Source organism: Mus musculus, chromosome 2 (genome assembly GCF_000001635.26).
Source record: "Mus musculus strain C57BL/6J chromosome 2, GRCm38.p6 C57BL/6J".
Taxonomy (NCBI): domain Eukaryota; kingdom Metazoa; phylum Chordata; class Mammalia; order Rodentia; family Muridae; genus Mus; species Mus musculus.
In genome coordinates, this window is record NC_000068.7 from 124208873 (window position 1) to 124229513 (window position 20641).

Sequence of the window (20641 nt, forward strand, 5' to 3'; positions counted from 1 at the left end):
TATTCAGCCTTATACACAACTCTGTACACATTGGTACAGCTCCAGCAGTCAATGCCCATCCACTTAGCTGTGTCACCAGCACAGCTAGAAGCAAAACTGCACACAGTCAATCAAATCCTGATTGCAAACTAAGATAATTAGATAGTAAGATAAGCGCTCAGTACATGGAAGCTGCCATACTATAGCTACTAACTACTATTTGGAGGTGGGGGAGCTCTGCGTTTGGTAGCCTTTCATTACTCCTGCACTTCTAAGAGGTCTTTTGGCATAAATGCTATCCAAGTCTACTAATAGGTCATAATCAATTAAATAGGATTTAATGAGTGCATATTTATGAAATGCATATTGTAATGGAAAGTAATACAATCAATCAAGCTTACAGACAGACAGATAAGAAGTGCATCGGGGGGGAGAGGGGGGTTTGAAAGCCACAAGAGGACATCAAGTGTCCTGCTTTTTCATACTTTACCATGTTGCCTTGAGAGAGGAATTCTAGCTGAGGCTGGAGGAAGTTTTGCTGCCATTAAGCCTCAGTTATCTTTCTGTGGTCCACAGTGATCCACAGTGCTGGGGTATCCAGTGGTGTGCAGCCACCCTCAAGTTCTTATATGCTTGGAACTGACCTCAGGTCCTTGTGTTTGTACGGCTAGCATTATTCCCCACTGAGGCATCTCTCCAGACTTCAAGTGAGGACATTTAAGGGAAAAAAAATAAAAAAGCTGGACCTGGTAGCACAGGCCCCACTGTGGGGGCTAGAGGTAGGACAGCCAGAAGTTCAAGGGCTGTCTAGGCAGCTTAGTGAAAGCTTGTATTAAAATGATAAATTACAAAATGTGTGGGAACAATTGCCTGGCATGGATGGGGCTTTAGATAGAATTTAAAAGTCAAAGGTAATATCCACAGGCCATGCACAGCTGGGAGACTATTCTGTTATACTCACCCCACTTAAGGAGGATGACGTATTTTTGTGAAAGCTACTTTTTCCTAGAAAATACCGTTTTTCAGGGGTCATCCATGGGAGCTATCATCTGATTCCTGCTGTTATTTGTACCTGATAGGAGAATGGATATCTGAATCCTATTGGTAGGGCCACAGGCCTGGGCAAAAATGACTGACGTTAGCAAAAGAGAAGTGAAGAAATTGGAATACACTGTTTGAGTGGGGCTGGAAACAGTATTCTGGCTTCTCATAGACTCTTGATGTCTGCTGGTAGAATCCCCAACATCCTGTCCTGCCACTGGAATGAGAGGAACTGTTGGGGGCAACAGCTCAGCCATGCATACTCTCGCCTAGGCCACCACTGCAAAACTCTGCAGAGTGGTTCCCCATGCAAAAGAATTGTAGGAGACTCAGATGCTGCCCATGCTCACAGAAGAATTCACTACATTTTTAACCTTACCAGTAGATCAATCAATGGAAGAATGAGGGGTTGGAGTGTCTGGAGACTCAGAAGTTGAAAGCACATGTTGCCCTTGCAGAGGACCCAGTTTTAGTTCCCATCACCTATATGGTGTCTTTCAACCTTCAATAGCTCCAGTGCAAGGAAATCTGATGCTCTCTTCTCACATCCATGGGTAACAGGCACACACCAGGTTTACAGATGGTGGCAAAACACATATGCATAAAATAAATGTAAACCTATTTTTATAGTAGAAGAATGAGAGCCAGCTTCTTTCTGAGTGTGGAAAATATCACCTATGAGATATAGGTCAGGTTTTGTTTCTAAGTTTTACTGCTTAACAAATGATGTGGGGCAAAACGTAATCTCCCCAAATCATGTATAATATAGCTAAGGCTTTCTTTAATTTTTAATATGAAAGTCACTTACCTATAATGAACTCACAAATAAAAACATCAAGGCGCTACATTAAGATTGGTTAGTCAAATGCTCACCTACTTTCTAAGTACTAAAGTTGAGTTAAGATGCAATCAAGGGCTTTAATACCTGTAAAAGTTATAAACAACTAACTTGCATAATTAAGCAGCTCTGCAGGACTGAAAATCTCTCTCTAGAGACAGTCCTAGACCCAGTCGACAGTGGCATTTCTTATTTCAGAAAACGTGACACAAAGACAGTCTTTAACAGTAGGTCTCAAGCTGTTTAGCCCATAAGCTCATGCTATTCTCTGTGGAATATGAGAAGCTCAGGGTCTGCCATGGGAAGCCTGTTTGCTTTGCTTCTCCATTCTTTCCACATGCAGATCTGTAAGATATCATGCTTCGGACTGCTCGAGCCAGGAGCCTTGAGACGTAATGAGTTTGCTTTGTAGCATCTCTAATGACAGATCACCTCTTTAAAAACACCAGACTTAGTTCCACGGCCTTAGGTTCCTATGTAAGTGCACTGAAGTTCAGCAGGAACAGAACAGGAAACTAAGGACTTCACCAATAAGAAAGCAGCTGCCTCCAGACTTTTTCTCACCTCTCCACACAGGTTCATTTTCTTTGTTCTCTATGCACATTGCCACACACTCTTCCGATTATAGGAACAATGAGGGCTGGAAATTATTTGCTCAAATGCGTTATTAAATTCATTTTCTAACTTGTTCTTTTAACTCCCCTTAATCATTCCAAAAGTAATAAACAACACAACTTACTCTTCTGTAATTTTCAGAAACACTATTAAGTTGTTGACAGTGAATACATTCTGTGAATCTCTAAGCATATTCTCCCTAAGCATGACAGTTAAACAAATGTTTATTGTTAATAAAATGGCTTATGATCATTCACTGTAGCATAGGGCTCTGAACATGGTTAAACGTTTTTTTTAAAAATAACTAATATTCAAAACTTAGTGGAACTATAAATGATAAGCCCGACTTATCAAAACCCTCAAAGCAACACTAAAGGAAATTTCAAAAGACAAAAATGTATGGAAAATGTACTGAATCTGTGAATTGGGTGACTTGATATAAAGAAGGTGACACCCCAGTTTATAGCTACTTAAAAAAATTCCTGATTGTATTCATAGGGAATTTTGTAGGTATTAACAAAAAGAATCCAGCATTTATATGGAAATACACATGGCATAAAGCATCAAGATGACTCTGAAGAAATGAACATACAGGACTAATGCTACCAAGCTGGGAAACCTACCAGGCATGTGATGAGGACAGTGTGGTACTGCAGTGAAGATGTGGAAGAGCATCAGCACCACAGCACGGGGGCCTCAGGAATGGAGCTGTGAGTGAACACCTTGCTCCTATCCTGATGCACGTACTCTTTGAAGGAAAGATGGAGCTTTGCAAGGGTGCTTAGACTCAGGTCTCATGTCATATGGGAACACTAACTCAAAGCTTTGCTTCAATAGAAGCTACGATGAGAAAATGAGGTCAAGACATAGCCAAAGTTCGTATCTGTCAACAACACATATCCAGGACTGAGAAAATAACCAAGGAAAACTACAACAAATCATTCCAACAGACAGTTCATCAAACAAGATGTTTAAGGTGACAAATAGGGACACAAAAATTCTTGATAGCATTAATCATCAGAAGGACATCAATGAAAATGACAAGATACCATGGCACCTTGTAAGATGTCTGAAGTTCAAAGAATGACCATGCCAAATATGGAGAAGTTCCAGAGAACTGAAGTCTCCACACTCTCCTGGAGCGTGTTTGCCTGTGGGGGAGGCAAATCCGAGATGTCATAAGCACTTGGGAAACAATTCATCATTTTAAGAAAAATTAATTGAACAGCCATTACATTAATAGATACTTACCCAAGATAAAAATAGCATATATTGCTATGAAATAATTCCCCTAAGAGTATTCTTTGTTATAATTTCAAATAGAAGTGACTCAAATGCTCATCTAAAGATGAGTGTCTAAAGAAGCTGTTATCTGTCCACGCAGTGCATTACTACTTTGCAACTTAAAAGCAAGCAGTTAGCTTGTGGTTATAGCACTTGTCTGTGCTCCTACTCACAGGAAACTAAGGTAAAAGGTTGTGGGTTCAAGGCAAGCTTGACCTATAATGAAATAGGTCCTAAATTAAAGTTTTAAATTAATTTAAAAGAACCAGCTTTATAGAAGTATCATAAAACTGAATGAAAGATGTCAAGTTGAACACATATCATATTCTAGGATATGTGTTTGTTAAAAATTCTAAGGGAGTATATAGTCCTTACCTTGGTAGGTGGAAAGCCAATTAGTCATGCCTAACAATGGAAGGACAATATGGCTGAAGGACAATAAGGGTGTACTGGGGATGCTTTCATAGTAATATCTGAGGCTGTTCTTATCCAAACCATAGTACTTTTAAAGCTATATAGGCACATGACTGGACTCATTTGGCTGCATATATTCACTGTGGTGTAATAATGTCAGTTATACCACAGGACAATGATTGAAGGACTCATAAATAGGTATTAAAAAATACTGTTTAACCATCACCTGGTATACTATCACAAGAAAACACTGTTGCTACTAGTTGCAGAATACAAGACTCCCAGAGAAGAAGTTGAATTCCTGGTTTGAATGTTCCCATCCTGCACGTGATGTCACTGTGTTTGGGTTGTAGGCCTACGTGCCCGCCCTGTGGAGTTTAAGGATTCTCCAGTACAGGATTTTTATTTCGTTCAAGGATCTTCCCTTAAAATGGGAGATTTGGAAGGCAGGGAACAAAATCATGAGACAAACGTTTTTAACCTTAACTGGACATTGTTTTTGTCTCCATTTCTTCAGTGTCTGAAAGTCACTTAGCATTTTCTCTGGGCAAAGCGAAAAATAAGGAATTTTTCTTTATTTCTAAAGTTCCTCCCGACTCCTTGTTCAGGTAGAGTGTGCTCTCAGAGAGTAGGATGTAACTAGGAATCAGCCTGCAGACGCTAGCACAGGTAATGGGAGAAGAACCGCATAGGTTTAAATAAAAGTCAAATAAAGCCAATTCAAATTTAGAAACAGAATAATTACCATGATATTCTATGGAGACACAGGGAGAGCCGAACCCAAGATTTGCTAAACTTGTCTTCAGTTTTAACAAAGCACAGTTTCAGCTCCAGCTTCTCATCTAGGTGTAGGGCCAGGTTTCTGCCTAGAGTGAATTTTTTTTTCTTTTTTTCCCCCTTAAAACACTTTTTAAAAAGTCGACATTTTCAGACCCTCCTCCCCGCAAGTCTGGCAAAAGTGACGCATGTGGAACTGATGACAACCTGCAATCGCTCCACAGCCTTTGTGGTTCCACTGAAATCTCTTTCTTAGCACAGAGCCAATTTGCCTTACAATGTCAAGAACGGCTTCAGAGAGACTGGGAAAAATTAAAGTTTAAATTAAAGCCAAACCCCAACAGGTCTGATAACATTTCTCCCAGTGAAGGAGACCTCTTTGCAGCCAGTCAGGGCAATTAAATCAAGTTGTCTCTTGTAATACAGCGTTGTCTTACCCGTCCAAACAATGGCTGAAAGTATTGATCAGTCTTTTTGGTCTTTCAAACTAGGGCACTCATCTCCATGAACATGTAGTCATGTGGAACCACTAGGCCTGCTCCTGATAGCTTGAACTGGCTTTGCCATAGTTACAACTTCATGGGTTAGAATAGTGTCCAATTAACAATTCTTTCCTTCATGATTTTATTTTTTTTCTGTAAATTCTAGTGAGACTGTCTCTGCTCTTCCTCCTGGAAGGCTAAATACAAGCTAACTCCTAGGAGCCTCATAGGAGATAAGGACTCTCTCCTAACCTGCCATGCCCATAACGGAATCTGCCTTTTACAAAATTTGTTGTTAGAAAAACAGGGGTCATATACACATCTCCTTGGACTAGGAAGCTAAAAGGATCTGTCCTACCTAGTAAAACTTTAATATCATGGATGTAGACAAACCTGGTGTAGTATTTCCAGACATCAGCTCTGCTTCTTTGCTGGGACAATGTGGTCTCACCATTTCTCAAAAAGACTGTAAAATATCAAAATGAGTCTGGGAGTTTTGACTTTGAATTGGACTTTGAAAAATACTCAAAGCATGGTCTGTTTGACCTAATACACACACACACACACACACACACACACACACACACACACACGAGAGAGAGAGAGAGAGAGAGAGAGAGAGAGAGAGAGAGAGTGTGTGTGTGTGTGCACAGGAAGATAAAAACACACGGGAAGATATAGGGCAAAACTTTCCAAGGAGATGAGGTCTAGCCTCTGTCTTAAAGGAAGAGGGTAAGGGAGAGGTAGCAAAGGATGTGGAGGGACTGTAAAAAACAACAAGATTTCCCAAAGCAGATACTGGATGCCAGCCTTGCTTTTGGGTAATGAGGTATAGCAACTTCTGCCTTCTAGGACTGGTCCTTATGGGAGGGCTATGAAAAAGGGCCAGTCTTGTAATGGCCATACTGAACTCTTTTTGCCCTACATCTGCCAGAGCAAATGTCCATGAAGCATGTGTCTGTCTGTTCTCCATGGTATCAACACAGAGAGGCTCATCAAGGGCCCTCTATCTGAGCCTGCTTCTCCCACACAGATGGGAACCATGTTCATTAGGAGCAGACTGGCTAGGCATATTAAGAGCAACGTTCTTCTAAATTCGGGAAGCACGTCTGTGGGTTTGATTTTATTTCACCAGCAGTGTTGTTTGTGCTTCTGCAGGTGCAGACTCATGTCTCTGTGAGGCACAGTGCTTTTGTTTGGTTTGTTCACCCTTCATGACTCTACAGGGTCTGTCGGTGCATCTGGTAAAGCCCAGAGAAGAGGCATTCTCGGAATCAGACCTACCACCATGTCAGTGTGCCAAGATGTTTTGAATACAAAGATAGTGAAACATTATCTAGGGGTTCCACTCTTTGAAAGGGCTTTGTCTGAGTGTTTTTTAAATGTGAATGCTATTTTTATAGACAATATTGTGTGAAGATGCAGTATTAAAAAAAAAGTGCTACAATGAAATCGAGCTGCATTTAAGCAGGCATTGCTGGTACCAAGAGATGAAGGAAAAGAAAGTTGAATTGAAATCATTATAAAAAAATATGAATCTGGAGATAAGGCCTAATATAAAAACAGATTTTGGTAACTGCCTGGAGTAAATTGAATTTTGGTTTCAGTGATAATGTTGCTGACTATATTCAAGAAAAAAAAATACTGGCTTAATCTTAGTTATTGCTACATGCTATCTCTTCATCCACGGAAGATGAAATAGCCTTTGAAGTACCACAGTGTTCCTGAATAGTACCCAACAGTAGCAGAAATGGAACAACAAATTAAAACACTCCATTGACAGATAAAACTCATTGACATTTATCAATTCAATGTAACACAAGCCTATTTTCCAGCATCCCAAGGAAAATTACTCTGTGTCTATGTCTGTGTACTCATATGATTGCACGTGTGTATGCAGTCATTATAACTCAGTCATATGCCCGAGTCACAGGCACGTATGTATGAAATATGTCTCTCAAACCTAAATCATTTCTCCAGTTAAAAAGCTAAATCATACAGACTTACGGGTCAAGGGCCAAAGATAATATCTGGAAATTAGTAGACTCTTAATTTTCAAAGTCCTCTCCTGTAAAATCTACTCTGTTTGCCTGAATTGCAGGGACAGTAGGGTAGGGCTAAGTGGATAACATGGGCTTGCTCCATCTCCTCAACCCCACTCCTCCAGGACCCCACATTTGCAGCAGCTCTAGGGCTGGACATTTTTGTCTGCTGTGTGTTACTAGTGGTTTATGTCCTCTTCACATGCCCAGATCAACAAACAGACTTAGCAACCTCATATGCCCATGAGATTTGATGGCATATGCTCCTGTCTCTTCATGTGCACCCCTTCCTTCAGATGGAAGCATTCTCTCTTACATACCCACTTCCAGGAGTTTATATCTTATTTTTCATTAAAGGTACGATCTGAATATGCAATTTCTTCGCTGAACTTCCTGCTCCCTCAGTATGGCATGAATATTTTGCCATTTCTTCTATTGACAGGTGTCACCATGTCTAGGAATTATATCCGCTGTGCTCTAAAGACCATTTGATCATGGGGAGCACTGCAGAGCAGAACTTGTTTTTGACGCCTTTTGATTTTGATTCTTTTCTTCACTGACATAGTTATGTCGCTGTTCTATAAAATCTCATTTAATCTTCTAAACAACCCCTAAGTCAGGTGACATGTTTCTTTCTAACTCACCTATGAATATATCCTTTTAGAGGGCATGATACTCATCCAAGGCTAGGCTGCCAGTTTTAGACCTTTCCTTAGCCAGTAAAACAGAGAGACCCTCAGGGCCACAACTGCCTTCCTGTGTTACGTACCACTTCATACATTTTTGTGGAATTACCAATGACCCAATTACTGTCCTTGATACTTCTTGAAGCTAAATTTTATGCTTGTTTCTTTGTGGTATTCTAGCCCAACACCTCTCATAAGTAAGGGTGTTCTAATCTTGCATTTTAAAAATCTGAAACAATTAGATTCTTTTTTCACATTCTTCTTTAAAATTGTTCATTTAATTATTTTCATATAATATATTTTGATCATCTTCTTTCCTTCCCTCAACTACTCCAAGATCTGGCCCCCTCACCCTTAGCCTCCAAACTACCATGAAAAATGGCAACAAACATTAAAACAGACAAACTTAAGAAAAGGAAGGAAGGAAGGAAGGAAGGAAGGAAGGAAGGAAGGAAGGAAGAAAGAAAGAAAGAAAGAAAGAAAGAAAGAAAGAAAGAAAGAAAGAAAGAAAGAAAGAAAGAAAACAAGATATAATTATAAAAAAAGTTTGGACATAGAAAAACATGGAGTCTACTTTATGTTGGCCAACTGCTCCTTGGCGTGATGCCTTCCCTGGAGTGTGATTGATACACTCAGTGACATTCCACTGGAGAAAACTAATTTTACTTTTTCTAGCAGTTATCAGTTACAGACTGCTTCTTGATTAGAGCTGGAACTTTGTGTCTACTCCACCTTCTCAGTGCTGGGCTTTTGTCTGGTTGGACTTGTTCAGGTCTTGTGAGTGCTTCCACAGTCTCTAGGAGTTCATAGATGGATCGATCAGTTCTTGTTGTCCGGTAGATGTGGTTTGTCTGATGTTATCTATCTCTTCTGGGTCTTAGAATATTTCTAGCTCTTATTCTCGTAGATCCCTGAGATTTGAGGGTAGGGTTTTGATAAAGATACCCCATTTATATCCCTGACTGAAGTCAGGAAAGGAGGTATCTAGGTAAAATGGAAAAAGCAAGCATCATTGACCAAAAGAAGTGATATACTTAAAGAATAAAATTAAAACATCTTAGAATATCTTATCCCGTGCACCTGAAAATAAGTATTGACCATCTTCTGACTGAAAGAGGCAAAACCTTTGAGCTTCCATGGTTTTTATGTAGTATATACGAAACTAGCATCAGGAAGTTCATGTCTTAATGAAATGGATTGTCTGTGACTTAAAAATAGTATGGATGATGCAGTGGCCTGTGCTAACAGTATTTTAATAATTTACACAAAGAAAATATCTGCACTTTCTTTTCATTTATATTCCCTTTGTTTACATCTATAAAGTGGCAGAGAGATTTATAACTGGCTGATTTCCATCAACATGCTAATCTTTGGATTGAGGAGAGTTACTACTGAAGAGAAGGCGCTGAAGATAAGATGTCTTATCAGGAGACTAATAACTTTTTTTTAATCTTTAACAAGCTGCCTTATCTTTACAATTCTGCCTTAGAAACCACGAAAGGGACAGCTTTGGGTACACACTGAACTGTCTCCCCTTCATGGCTTGAGGTGGAGCTGAGAAGCATCTGGCCTTTCAGAAGAACACACTGTGGTTCATATAGGAAGTAGGTAGACCTGTAAGAAGCTCACTATGAAGTGGAGAGGTCTTCTGTCCTGGATAGTTTATCTCACTCACCCTAGCTCCATCCCTACATGTACCATGGATGCTGAAAAGAATTAAAAGTTATTCCAACACGGGATATAAATGATGGGAAAAAATCTAATTGATTAGTCAATTAGTTTTTGATTATGTTCTCTCAACACTGTTTGAATATTTTTCCCTTCATAGCCTCCTGATCACTCAGTAAATTCTCAGTATCTCAAAGACTGTACAAAACTCAGTCACTCAAGACAGTTCATTGGGCCTATTTTAAACACACATGTAATTAGCATCAAATAAATACAACCAGCCTGATAGAATTCCATACTGATCATTGGTTATGTTTTAATTATTAATTATTAATCTACTGTATAAATTTTACTTAGTTCAATACAGATGTCATGATAAGTACTGTTACAATCTTCATGTGCTGTTTGTATGACTGGTGTGTGTGTATATGTTTGTGTGGGTGTGTGGATGCATGTCCATGCACGAAAACTGTTCTTGCTGAAACAAATTACTTATGTAAAGCAACTTAAAGTATAGAAGGTTTATAGTGAATGCTACTTCACAAGTCCAAGACCATGCATGGATGACTCCACGTTCTTGAGTCTGTTGTGTGGCCAAGAGCACAGTAAGAAGTATGTGTCAGAGGGACTTCTCCTGGAGGGGGCCAGGAGAACATGAGGGAAGAAAATAGATAGACACAGCCAAACTATGACTTTCCATTATGCACCCTTGATAACTTATACTGCTGAAAAGGGTTCCATCTAGTAATAGTTCAATAAGTATGATTACCTTGGTGGATTAACTGACTGATAAGATTTGCCCCTTCATAATTCAGTCATCTCAGTGATTGGATGCAGTAACTGGGGAACAAAGTTTCAACACATGAGCTTTTGGGGAGATACTTCATATTTAAAGCATACCAGTACTGTTTCCATTCAAGCTCTACTCATAATGAGATCTTCATGATTAACCTTTATAAGCTACCCCAAGGGCCCCACAAAAGACACCAAGTTTTATACTGGTGAATTACTCTGACATTTCTTAAGAGTTATGTCCTATCTTGTAATGGGTGCCTTAGATTTCTATAGACCTATGCCTCATTTAAGAGTCTCCTAACTCTAATTAGAGAGTTCAAGTGTTTCCTAGAGCCAACAAAATGAACATTGAATTCCTTTTCCCAACATTAATAGTGGAGCCTGAATTTTCTTTCCACTTCTCCCAGCATTAAGGAGGTACATATCAGGTCATTCTACCTTCAAACCTTCATAGACCTGTTCTCATTGGGAATGTTGTGCCGTACCAGAGTTACAAATTACCTTCTCTATGATATTCCCCTGATGTGGTCTGACAGAACTGAGCTCTGTGCTTCAAATGCCAATACTTAAAAACTTATCCATTTATTTTTAATTTTGCTACACATCGGATCTTCCCAGCTTTAGGGTAAAGTAGTTAAGGCCAAGACCATAACTTATCCTTGAGTTTAGTGCATATCCTAGGGAAAACTCTGAATATGGCTAAGAATAGACAGTCATTGAATTGCCCATTCCATAAATTCAGTAAAGCTGTGCATATCATTTGTTTTGTGTAAACACTGGGTAAGATTATAAGGCTTACAGGTTTTTTTTTAATTACTATTAGATATTTTCTTCATTTACAATTCAAATGTTATCCCCTTTCCTAGTTTCCCCTCAGAAAATCCCTCCTATCCCCTCCTCCCTCTCCCTGCTCACCAACCTACCTACTCCTGCTTCCTGGTTCTAGCATTCCCTTACACTAGGGCATTGAGCCTTCACAGGACCAAGGTCCTCTCATCTCATTGATGACCGACAAGGCTATCCTATGCTACACATGCCGCTGGAGCCATGGGTCTCTTCATGTGTACTTTTTTGTTGGTGGTTTAGTCTCTGAGAGCTCTGGGGGTACTGGTTGGTTCATACTGTTGTTCCTCCTATGGGACTGTAAACCCCTTCAGCTTCTTGGGTCCTTTCTCTAGCATCTGACATTGGGGACTCTGTGCTCAGTCCAATGGTTGGATGAGAGTATCCACCTCAGTATTTGTCAGGCACTGGCAGAGCCTCTCACTAGCAAGATTTTGCTGAAAGGACCCAGATATAGCTGTCTCTCGTGAGACTATGCCAGGGCCTAGCAAACACAGAAGTGGATGCTCACAGTCAGCTATTGAATGGACCACAGGGCCCCCAATGGAGGAACTAGAGAAAGCACCCAAGGAACTAAAGGGAACTGCAACCCTATAGGTGGAACAACAATATGAACTAAGCAGTACCCCGGAGCTCTTGTCTCTAGCTGCATATGTATCAAAAGATGGCCTAATAGGCCATCACTGCAAAGAGAGGCCCATTGGACTTGCAAACTTTATATGCCCCAGTACAGGGGAACGCCAGGGCCAAAAAGGGGGAGTGGGTGGGTAGGGGAGTGGGGGTGGGTGGGTATGGGGGACTTTTGGTATAGCATTGGAAATGTAAATGAGCTAAATTCCTAATAAAAAATGGAAAAAAAAAGATTGAAGATGATCTAAACAAGTTTGCCTTCCCATTGAATGGCACAGTGGCTTTCAGGAATCAGGCAGCATGCTCACAACTTCAGTGACCACATTTCTCTTTTCCCCCATAAATTACTGGACCACATTCGCTTTATGTAAATTTAACCATACCAGCTTATCAATCTTTCTACTTTTGCTAAAATGGCATCTAGTAAAATCTTTTCTAAATGATCAGATACAGGTGAGTTAGGAATGCTGGTGAGCACTGCAAAAATGACAGGAACTTGTTGCAAGTTTGGGAAAGGGTGTATGTAGAACAATAATTGAGAGTTTTACTGTGGTGGCAGGGTAACTTGGCAGTATTCAATGTTGTGCTTTCTTAGGATTGGGGGAAAATATACTACCATGCTTCACTGACTCCTTGACTTAAATCTTGCCAAAGCCTGGAATACCCTGAATCATTTTTGTAGGTCTCTATTTTCCTTCGAATAACAGAATATGTCATCAGTAGAACCAGTTGACTTTGGTCCTAGTTGTCTCTAAAGCACCATTTCTCCCCTCATGTTTCTCACATCTTCCTGCACAGATTTAGCTGTGTCACATTCAGAAAACAAGTCAACAACAACCATCCCTCACATGTGTTTAGAACTGGTATTTCCACGACAAAGCGTGTTGCTGTTCTATGGCATTTTATCAAGGAATTAAAATTTTGAAAAATGTATATCAAAATAGTATGTCTAACTTGTCTATATGGGACACCTTACTATCTCATCTCTTCATGAACAACTAATAGAAAAAAGCATAAAGAAATAATACAGCGTGAGAATGAGAGAGACAACTGGAGATAAACTTACCCACATCTCTCTGTTTGAAAATTAGAAAACTGAAGTTCAAACAGGCTAACTGATTTTCTTAATGCCATATAGTTACTATATTGCAAAACAGGACTCCAGATTTCTAAGCAAGCTGTTCCTCTGATTATGTCTAGGTCTGTATAAGGAAGAAGAAGCTTCGATAAAGCGTTCCTTGGCTCTCATTCAGTGCATGTTGAATGAGCATACAGGTTGTCACTCCATCCTGCCCTCCACAGGAATGGCTGGTTCCCTTAATGTGAAATTCTGACTGCTGCAAGTTGCTCTCTAATATTCTTAATATTCCCAAGATACAGGAACCTGCTGGTTCTGATTCTTCTCTTTGGGGCTCTGTGTATCATCCCTGTTTCTTCTTTCCATTGTGATGTCACAGCTAATCTAAGGCAACTTGATTTCTCTGTGCACATACATCAAAGTAGTTTCTCCTCCTACTCTTCCTCCTCCTCTTCTTCCTTTGCCTCCTCTTCCTCCTCCTCCTGCTGTGGCTGCTGCTGCTCCTCTTCCTTTTTTTCTACTTTCTTGTAGTTTATCTCTCCTCTTCACTCTTTTTTCCCCCTGAATAAGCATTTTCCATTTCTTTGGTTCTCTGTGTAATTGTGAAAAAAAAATGGACAAAATTTAGTGCCATTACTTGGTTTAGGTTGTTTTGTTTTTGTTTTTTAAATGTTAAAGTTTACAACTCCTGACTAATGATTTCCATGTATGGAGTACATCTCCACATATTTAGTCTCTCTCTGATTATCTTGAGGTTTAAATAGAAGATTAAAGGACTTGTCTGTTATTCTAGAGAAGAAAGGTTGTATGGAATTTGACATTGAAGCAGAAGTCACCCTTCTCTTGAGTGTTCCCATCAGCACATTTCCCCTTCATGTGTGGGGAACACACACTAGCAGAAGCCTGCTCCACTGACACAGCACACACTGCTTCTGCTTAAAAGTGGCTGCTTGCCATTCTGCATAAAGGAGACTTGCAAAAGGCCAGTAGTATGTCTTGGTTGTTCCAGCATAAGTACAAGAATAAAAGAATGTGACACACTAAGCTTGCTTAATAGAGTTAAACTCCCTAAATGTGAGTGTCCATCCTTAAGGGACAAACCATCCCAAGGGCTTGGGAACTGTACCAGTGGATTTATGAAATACTTTGCTGATTGTTTGCAGAGGAGATTGGAGAGACAGAACAGGCTATTTTCATGTGCAGTTCAAGTTGGCAAAACTTTGGTATTTAAATCTGGTCCACCAAGCTTCATTTTGTGTACCCAAGTTTTATGCTCTTGGACTTCATTCTCTTCAGGGGTCAAGGTACAAGAAGGGAGAGGGAGAGCTGGGGGGACAGAGGGCAGGGACTAGAAAGAAGGAGGGAGCCAAACAAATAAAACAACCAATTCCCCCAGAAGATGCCTGCCTACCGATGAAACAGAACAAAAATCTGGTTCTGAAGTAAAAGGTAAGAAGATAAAGCAGAAGTCGATGCCATCCCTTCCTCCTCTCATATCTCCGAGGATGGCTACTATTTCCCCTTGGTATATACAGATGAAGAACAACTTTCACTTTATTTGCAAATGGTGTTACCCAAGAAAGCTTTTCAGGAACCTGGGAGAAAAGGTGGGAAGCATAAATCAGATGCGCTAACTGGCAGAATAAAGACTGCGAATGTGTGCTCAGCAGCTTTAGAAAGGTGTTTGCTATCACAGGTTTTGGAGAGACTGCCTTCTGCTCCACCACCATACTCCCTCTCTGTCCTAAGAGCCGCATCTCTATTGGCTGTTCCTCTCACAATGATGCACCTGCACCAACAGCTTTTAAGCCACCTCTGAGGAAGATATAAAGAACCCGGTGCACTCGACTGTCATCAGAACCTGACTTCTCCGACTGTCTAGGATACTTTTGTGTGATTTACATCGCAGATTGGAGTGATCAGACCTTCACACTAGGAGGGCAAGTCAATTAGAAGAAGGCCATGTTTTCTCCATGCAGAGGCTGTAATTACAAAAACAGTTTCAGAGGCATTTGGCGGTTTAAAATTGCTCTTCCAAGTCTGTTTAAAGTGTTTCTGAGTATTGCCTTTGACACCAGCTACATGGCAAGCTAAGCAACATAAAATGTCGGCTCTCCAAGCAGCCTGGGACCAAATTTCCCATCTCCTCACACTCAATCCTGTCCACACTCTAGTCTTTCTGTCTTACTATATTTTTTTCTTTTCTGCTCTTCCACTATCCTTATAAAGCTGCACATCTAGGAAAGGTGAGCATATAACAAGATAGTGGAAAGAAGGGGAAGATAAGAATAGGATCATCTGAAAATTAGAGGGTACTTCAAAAGTCAGTAAGCACCTACTCAGCCTCCACCTCAATTCACAATAAATAGAAATGGCACTGACCAGTGTTGAAGACCATGTGAATTATACTATGGCCATCTGAAAGTGTGATCAGAGCCTCATGGAATTCCAGGCGCACAGAGGGGCAGCCAGGCATGCTGTAAAATGAGAAGGGCTCTGAGCCTGAGTCTGAAGGACCTATTCACCAGGCTCTATGCTGTGGGAAGGTGAAAGAGGAAGCAGAGGAAGAGGTAAACAGAACTCAGCTATATAGATAGAGAGCGAGAGAGGGAATGTTTGTTTGTTGTTATTGTTGTTGTTGTTTTGATTGAAAAAATGTGTAACATAGGCTATAAGGACTGAACTTTTTATTTCACTCCAAGCCAGAATTGCCTATTGAAATTCAGGTAGAACCCTGCTATGGTAGCACAGACCTATAAACTCAGTAGCCAGAAGGCTGAGTCTTACATTCAAGGGCAGGTAGGCTGAGATAATATATGTATATCATATAACAACAACAATAATAATAATGATAATGATAATAATAAACTCAATAACAGCTGTGTTGCTTAGGTGTCCATTTTTTTAGGACTTTTTTCTCTCCAGTTTATCTGTCACCATTAGATTAGAGTCCGGTGAGTGTTCACTAGAATTTTCAGGTCCTTATGTTGAAACAAAACATCAGACAGACTCACAAATAGTAGCAGAAACAGAGGCAATTTGTTAAAAAGTAGACTTCCAGAGGAGGAAGCAGCCAGATCTGGGAGGAAATTCAGGAGCTCAGTGGTGCCTCTGCTCAGCATCCTTTCGAGGTCCTTCGTGTGGAAGAAGCTGTCAGTGTGCATGCTCCATCCGTTGCTTGCACCTCTGATGGGGAAGTATTATTTGCCATTTTCTCTGTTGCTCTCTTTGCTTTTCTCTCCTTTTTTTTCCCTTTTGAACTCACTCTCACTTTGCTGTCCTGCCTCATCTCCCACATCCATACTCAACCCACTCACCATGCATCGACCCTCTTATCCAATGCTCTAAATGCTCTCAGGGTGTGTTAGCGCAAACACTCTCAGTCCAACGCTCATTTTTAAATCACGCCAAGACAATTCATTGCCATGCATTAATGAGGATAAGATCAGAATTTTAATTGTTTATGTTATTAAGGGAAGTAAAAGTATTAACGATCACAAGTGAACATATTACCTTTCAGTCAGTTTATGAACAGTCATTAATAAGGAGTCATTGCCTAAAATGGGATTGTGCATATTTTGGTAAAATAATCCAAAATAAACCAAAGCACTTCCCAGGAGATCTGTCCAGGGGACACTGTTTCTAGAGAAGACTGAGACATGCTTGACTTGAATATGAACATGACTACCTAGTGTTTTCTACAGAAGTAGCAACAACTGAATATTCCTCCCCAGAGGGATGCTATGAGCTCACCCTCCAGCAGGCAAGGGGGTTTCAGTGGGCAGACCAGTTCACCGACTTAAAAGAAAGGCATTGTGTATCAAAGGTTATTAGCACATTACAAACCATTGGATATATTCAAAACAGGGTTAGGAAAATTTACATATTTCCACTGACCAGAAAGTCCAGAGAGCATTTTTACCAGGACCACGGAGTCAGTTCCAGGTTAGGGCTCTGAGCTTTCCCTGAGGTAGTGAATGCTATTCTTTTTTTTTTTTTTTAATTTTTTTATTACGTATTTTCCTCAATTACATTTCCAATGCTAGCCCAAAAGTACCCCATGCCCTTTCCCCCACTCCCCTATCCACCCATTCCCACTTTTTGGCCCTGGCATTCCCCTGTACTGGGGCATATAAAGTTTGCGTGTCCAATGGGTCTCTCTTTCCAGTGATGGCCGACTAGACCATCTTTTGATACATATGCAGCTAGAATCCAGAGCTCCGGGGTACTGGTTAGTTCATAATGTTGTTGCACCTGTAGGGTTGCAGATCTCTTTAGCTCCTGTGAATGCTATTCTTTAACACTCCTATCATCCACTCAGAGAGTGTGCGGCTACTACCTATGAATGGACGATAGCACTGAGATTGCATAAAACGTTGGGGCCAAGATGATTAAGTGGCCACTGTCCCATGGTCAAATGAGCTCTATGCCTCATAGAAGATCAGCCATGGACATCTCCACAGACACAAGTTATTGCTTGATCTTTTGTGTTTGCAAGTTGCCTTCTTCAGTTATTTTGGCAGCTGCTTCCCAAGTTTATTTACAGAGAATATTTTGAGAAAGCATAACATAACCAACAGGCATAAACTAAGCTTCTGTCTGAGATAACTGCTCCTTTCTAGTGATGCTCGGTTCTACGCATGGGAGTTTCTCAGGAACTGTAAGAGATATGGTAAGGAGTGGCATGGGTAACAGACAATCAGAATCCTCACCCTTTGCTCTTCAAAACTGCTTGGGGAGAAGGTCATCTCTATGTGTTCTGTTTGTGCTTTTCTGGCTCCTGGACAGAGAAACTGCCTGCCTCCAGTTTGCATCATGGACTGCAGTGGGCTTCTGGAGCTCTTTTGGCATCCACACAGGGAGCCTGGATCTCATCACTCTCAGAAGGAAGCGCTCTCTTTCACTCAGTGGAGCAAATCTCTGATTTAGGCGTTACAGCCACAGGGTTAGAACATACAGATATTTTCATTTACTAAGCATAAGTCCCAGATATTTTTATCTGGGGATGAGGTTTATAACGTTTGGGGTCCCCCAGTAATGAGCTGAGCAGCAACAGTGAGTCTAAGTACAGGGGGAGGAGAAAGCATCTCTCCTGGGATTTGACTGTGCAGGGTCTGTGTGGGCTCGTCTCCAGCATCTACCATGCCACCACTTTATGTTGGTAGGTCTAGATGTAGGTCTTCCCTTTCTGGAATGGGCGTGTCTTGAATTACACACACATGCCAGCAGCATCTGGTGGGGATTCATTGAGTTACCCAGCTCCTCTGTCAGTTTCTTAACCTGTGATGTTTATAACTTGAAAGTTAAGTAGCTTTGTACACAGAAAACTCTTAGAGGAGCACCTGATACATGGGAGGCACGTGGTGGCCATCTAGGGCTTGAAAGCTTGGACAGTCAGTCAAGAAAAGCCCATTTCCTCTGCTCCCAGGAGTCATTTATTATATTTAAGTCACTGACAGATACATAAAAATATTGACTTCATATCAACCGGAATAATCTCACCAGGGACTAGTATCTATTAATATTATTGATATTTTCTAGAAAGAGAAAGAGAGAAATGGTATTGACATTTCAGCTGGGTTCTGTTCTCTCTTCTCACAGAGACTCCATCAGGGTTGTTAGTCTTATGACAAAGTTGCCCAATAGTCTATGAAGCAGCATGATTTGGAGGGGCTACATAGTGCTAGGAGGAAGACTGAAATGGACTTTAATAAAAAGCACTAGAGCCCTAGCAAACACAGAAGTGGATGCTCACAGTCAGCTATTGAATGGATCACAGGGCCCCCAATGGAGGAGCTAGAGAAAACACCCAAGGAACTAAAGGGAACTGCAACCCTATAGGTGGAACAACATTATGAACTAACCAGTACCCCGGAGCTCTTGTCTCTAGCTGCATATGTATCAAAAGATGGCCTAGTCGGCCATCACTGGAAAGAGAGGCCCATTGGACTTGCAAACTTTATATGCCTCAGTACAGGGGAATGCTAGGGCCAAAAATGGGGAGTGGGTGGGTAGGGGAGTGGGGGTGGGTGGGTATGGGGGACTTTTGGTATAGCATTGGAAATGTAAATGAGCTAAATACCTAATAAAAAATGAAAAAAAAAAAAAAAAAAGCACCAGAGCGATGCTGCTTTGCATTGCCACTGGTAGCCTGTTGTGTGTCTGGTCATGGCGATTCCAAAGAGCCCTGTTTCTGATGTGGTCCTTCATGGTGAGAGTTTATTTTTCCTCTTTTCCTAGCCAGCTAAACAAGGACATAAATTTTCCAGAGTGTTCATCCTGCCTGTGAAATAATGTGACATAGACATACCAGACAAACACATACTGCTTCTCAGCAAAGAGACTAACACTTAATGAATCCTTCAGTCCACTAATGATGTCCGGATGCTACTGGCACTATTATAACAGATCAATTCTAACATTTGTGTCTTCATATCATACTGCTGGCATTCTTCCATTACCTTTTGCGTTTCTGAATGTTTAGCAGATATGTAGAGGCTGCTCTGAGAAACTTTGGGGACAGGTCCTTTCAGACATGAGGTGTCTAATAATCTAGTTATTAGCCAGTAAGAATTTTAACTAAAGTTAAAAAAAATACTTCTTGGTCACTTTCGTTATAGTTAATGTGCTCTGATTCCATGAGTGATCAGTGGACACTCAATTGGATGGCACAAGTTGGAAACCACCTGCATTAGTAAAAGTTCTCTAAAGGAACAGAACCAATAGAATGAATATATATTTTATTCATACATATATACATTCATATATACATTAATATATTCATACATATGCACATTCATTCTAAATACATATATATGTATATGTATCCATGTATTTTAATATAGGAAAATGTATATATATTCATAGGGAATATTGAATGGATGAATATATATAATCATAGATAGATAGATAGATAGATAGATAGATAGATAGATAGATAGATAGATAGGTAGATAGGTGATTTAGTAGAGTGACTTGTAGACTGTGGTCCAGCTAGTCCAACAACGACAGTCTACCAAGAGCAAGTCCAAGAATCTAGTAGTTGTTCAACCTATAAGGTTGATGTCTCAGTATACACTGGAATTTCAAAGAAGTAGGATCTAATGCCATTGAAGGAGTGAACTTGCCAGCCAGAGTGAGAGTAAGCAGGCAAAGAGCAAAAGCTTCTTTCCTCTATATCCTTAAATAGGCTTCCAGCAGAAGCTGTGGCCCAGATTAAAGATGTGTATCTTCCCTCCCCAAAACATCTAGATTAATGGTGGACCTTCTCACTTCAAATGATTTAATTAAAAAACATTCTTACCACTGTACCCATCTGCTTCAGTTTTAGCTAATTTCAGATATAGTTGAGGTGACAATCAAGAATAGCACCACGGCACTGCTCTTAGAAAAGACAGTGGTGTGTCCATGGGATTGAGGTGACAATGGTGATCAATCAGAGCAATGTGTTCTGCTTTTGAGACTCTTAC

General features: G+C 40.5%; 1 protein-coding gene and 1 long non-coding RNA gene across 10 annotated transcripts in view; one reads left to right on the forward strand and one right to left on the reverse strand.

Annotated features, from left to right (window-relative positions):
• Positions 1 to 20641, forward strand: part of Sema6d (sema domain, transmembrane domain (TM), and cytoplasmic domain, (semaphorin) 6D) — a 577847-nt gene that overhangs the window by 118930 nt on the left and 438276 nt on the right. The gene's annotated exons all lie outside the window — the stretch shown is intronic.
• 4930583P06Rik (RIKEN cDNA 4930583P06 gene) lies at positions 8807 to 13486 on the reverse strand. Its single transcript, NR_040612.1, has 3 exons — positions 13161 to 13486; positions 10596 to 10666; positions 8807 to 9142 (listed from the first exon to the last, which is right to left on the reverse strand). It is a non-coding gene; the product is annotated as an RIKEN cDNA 4930583P06 gene (long non-coding RNA).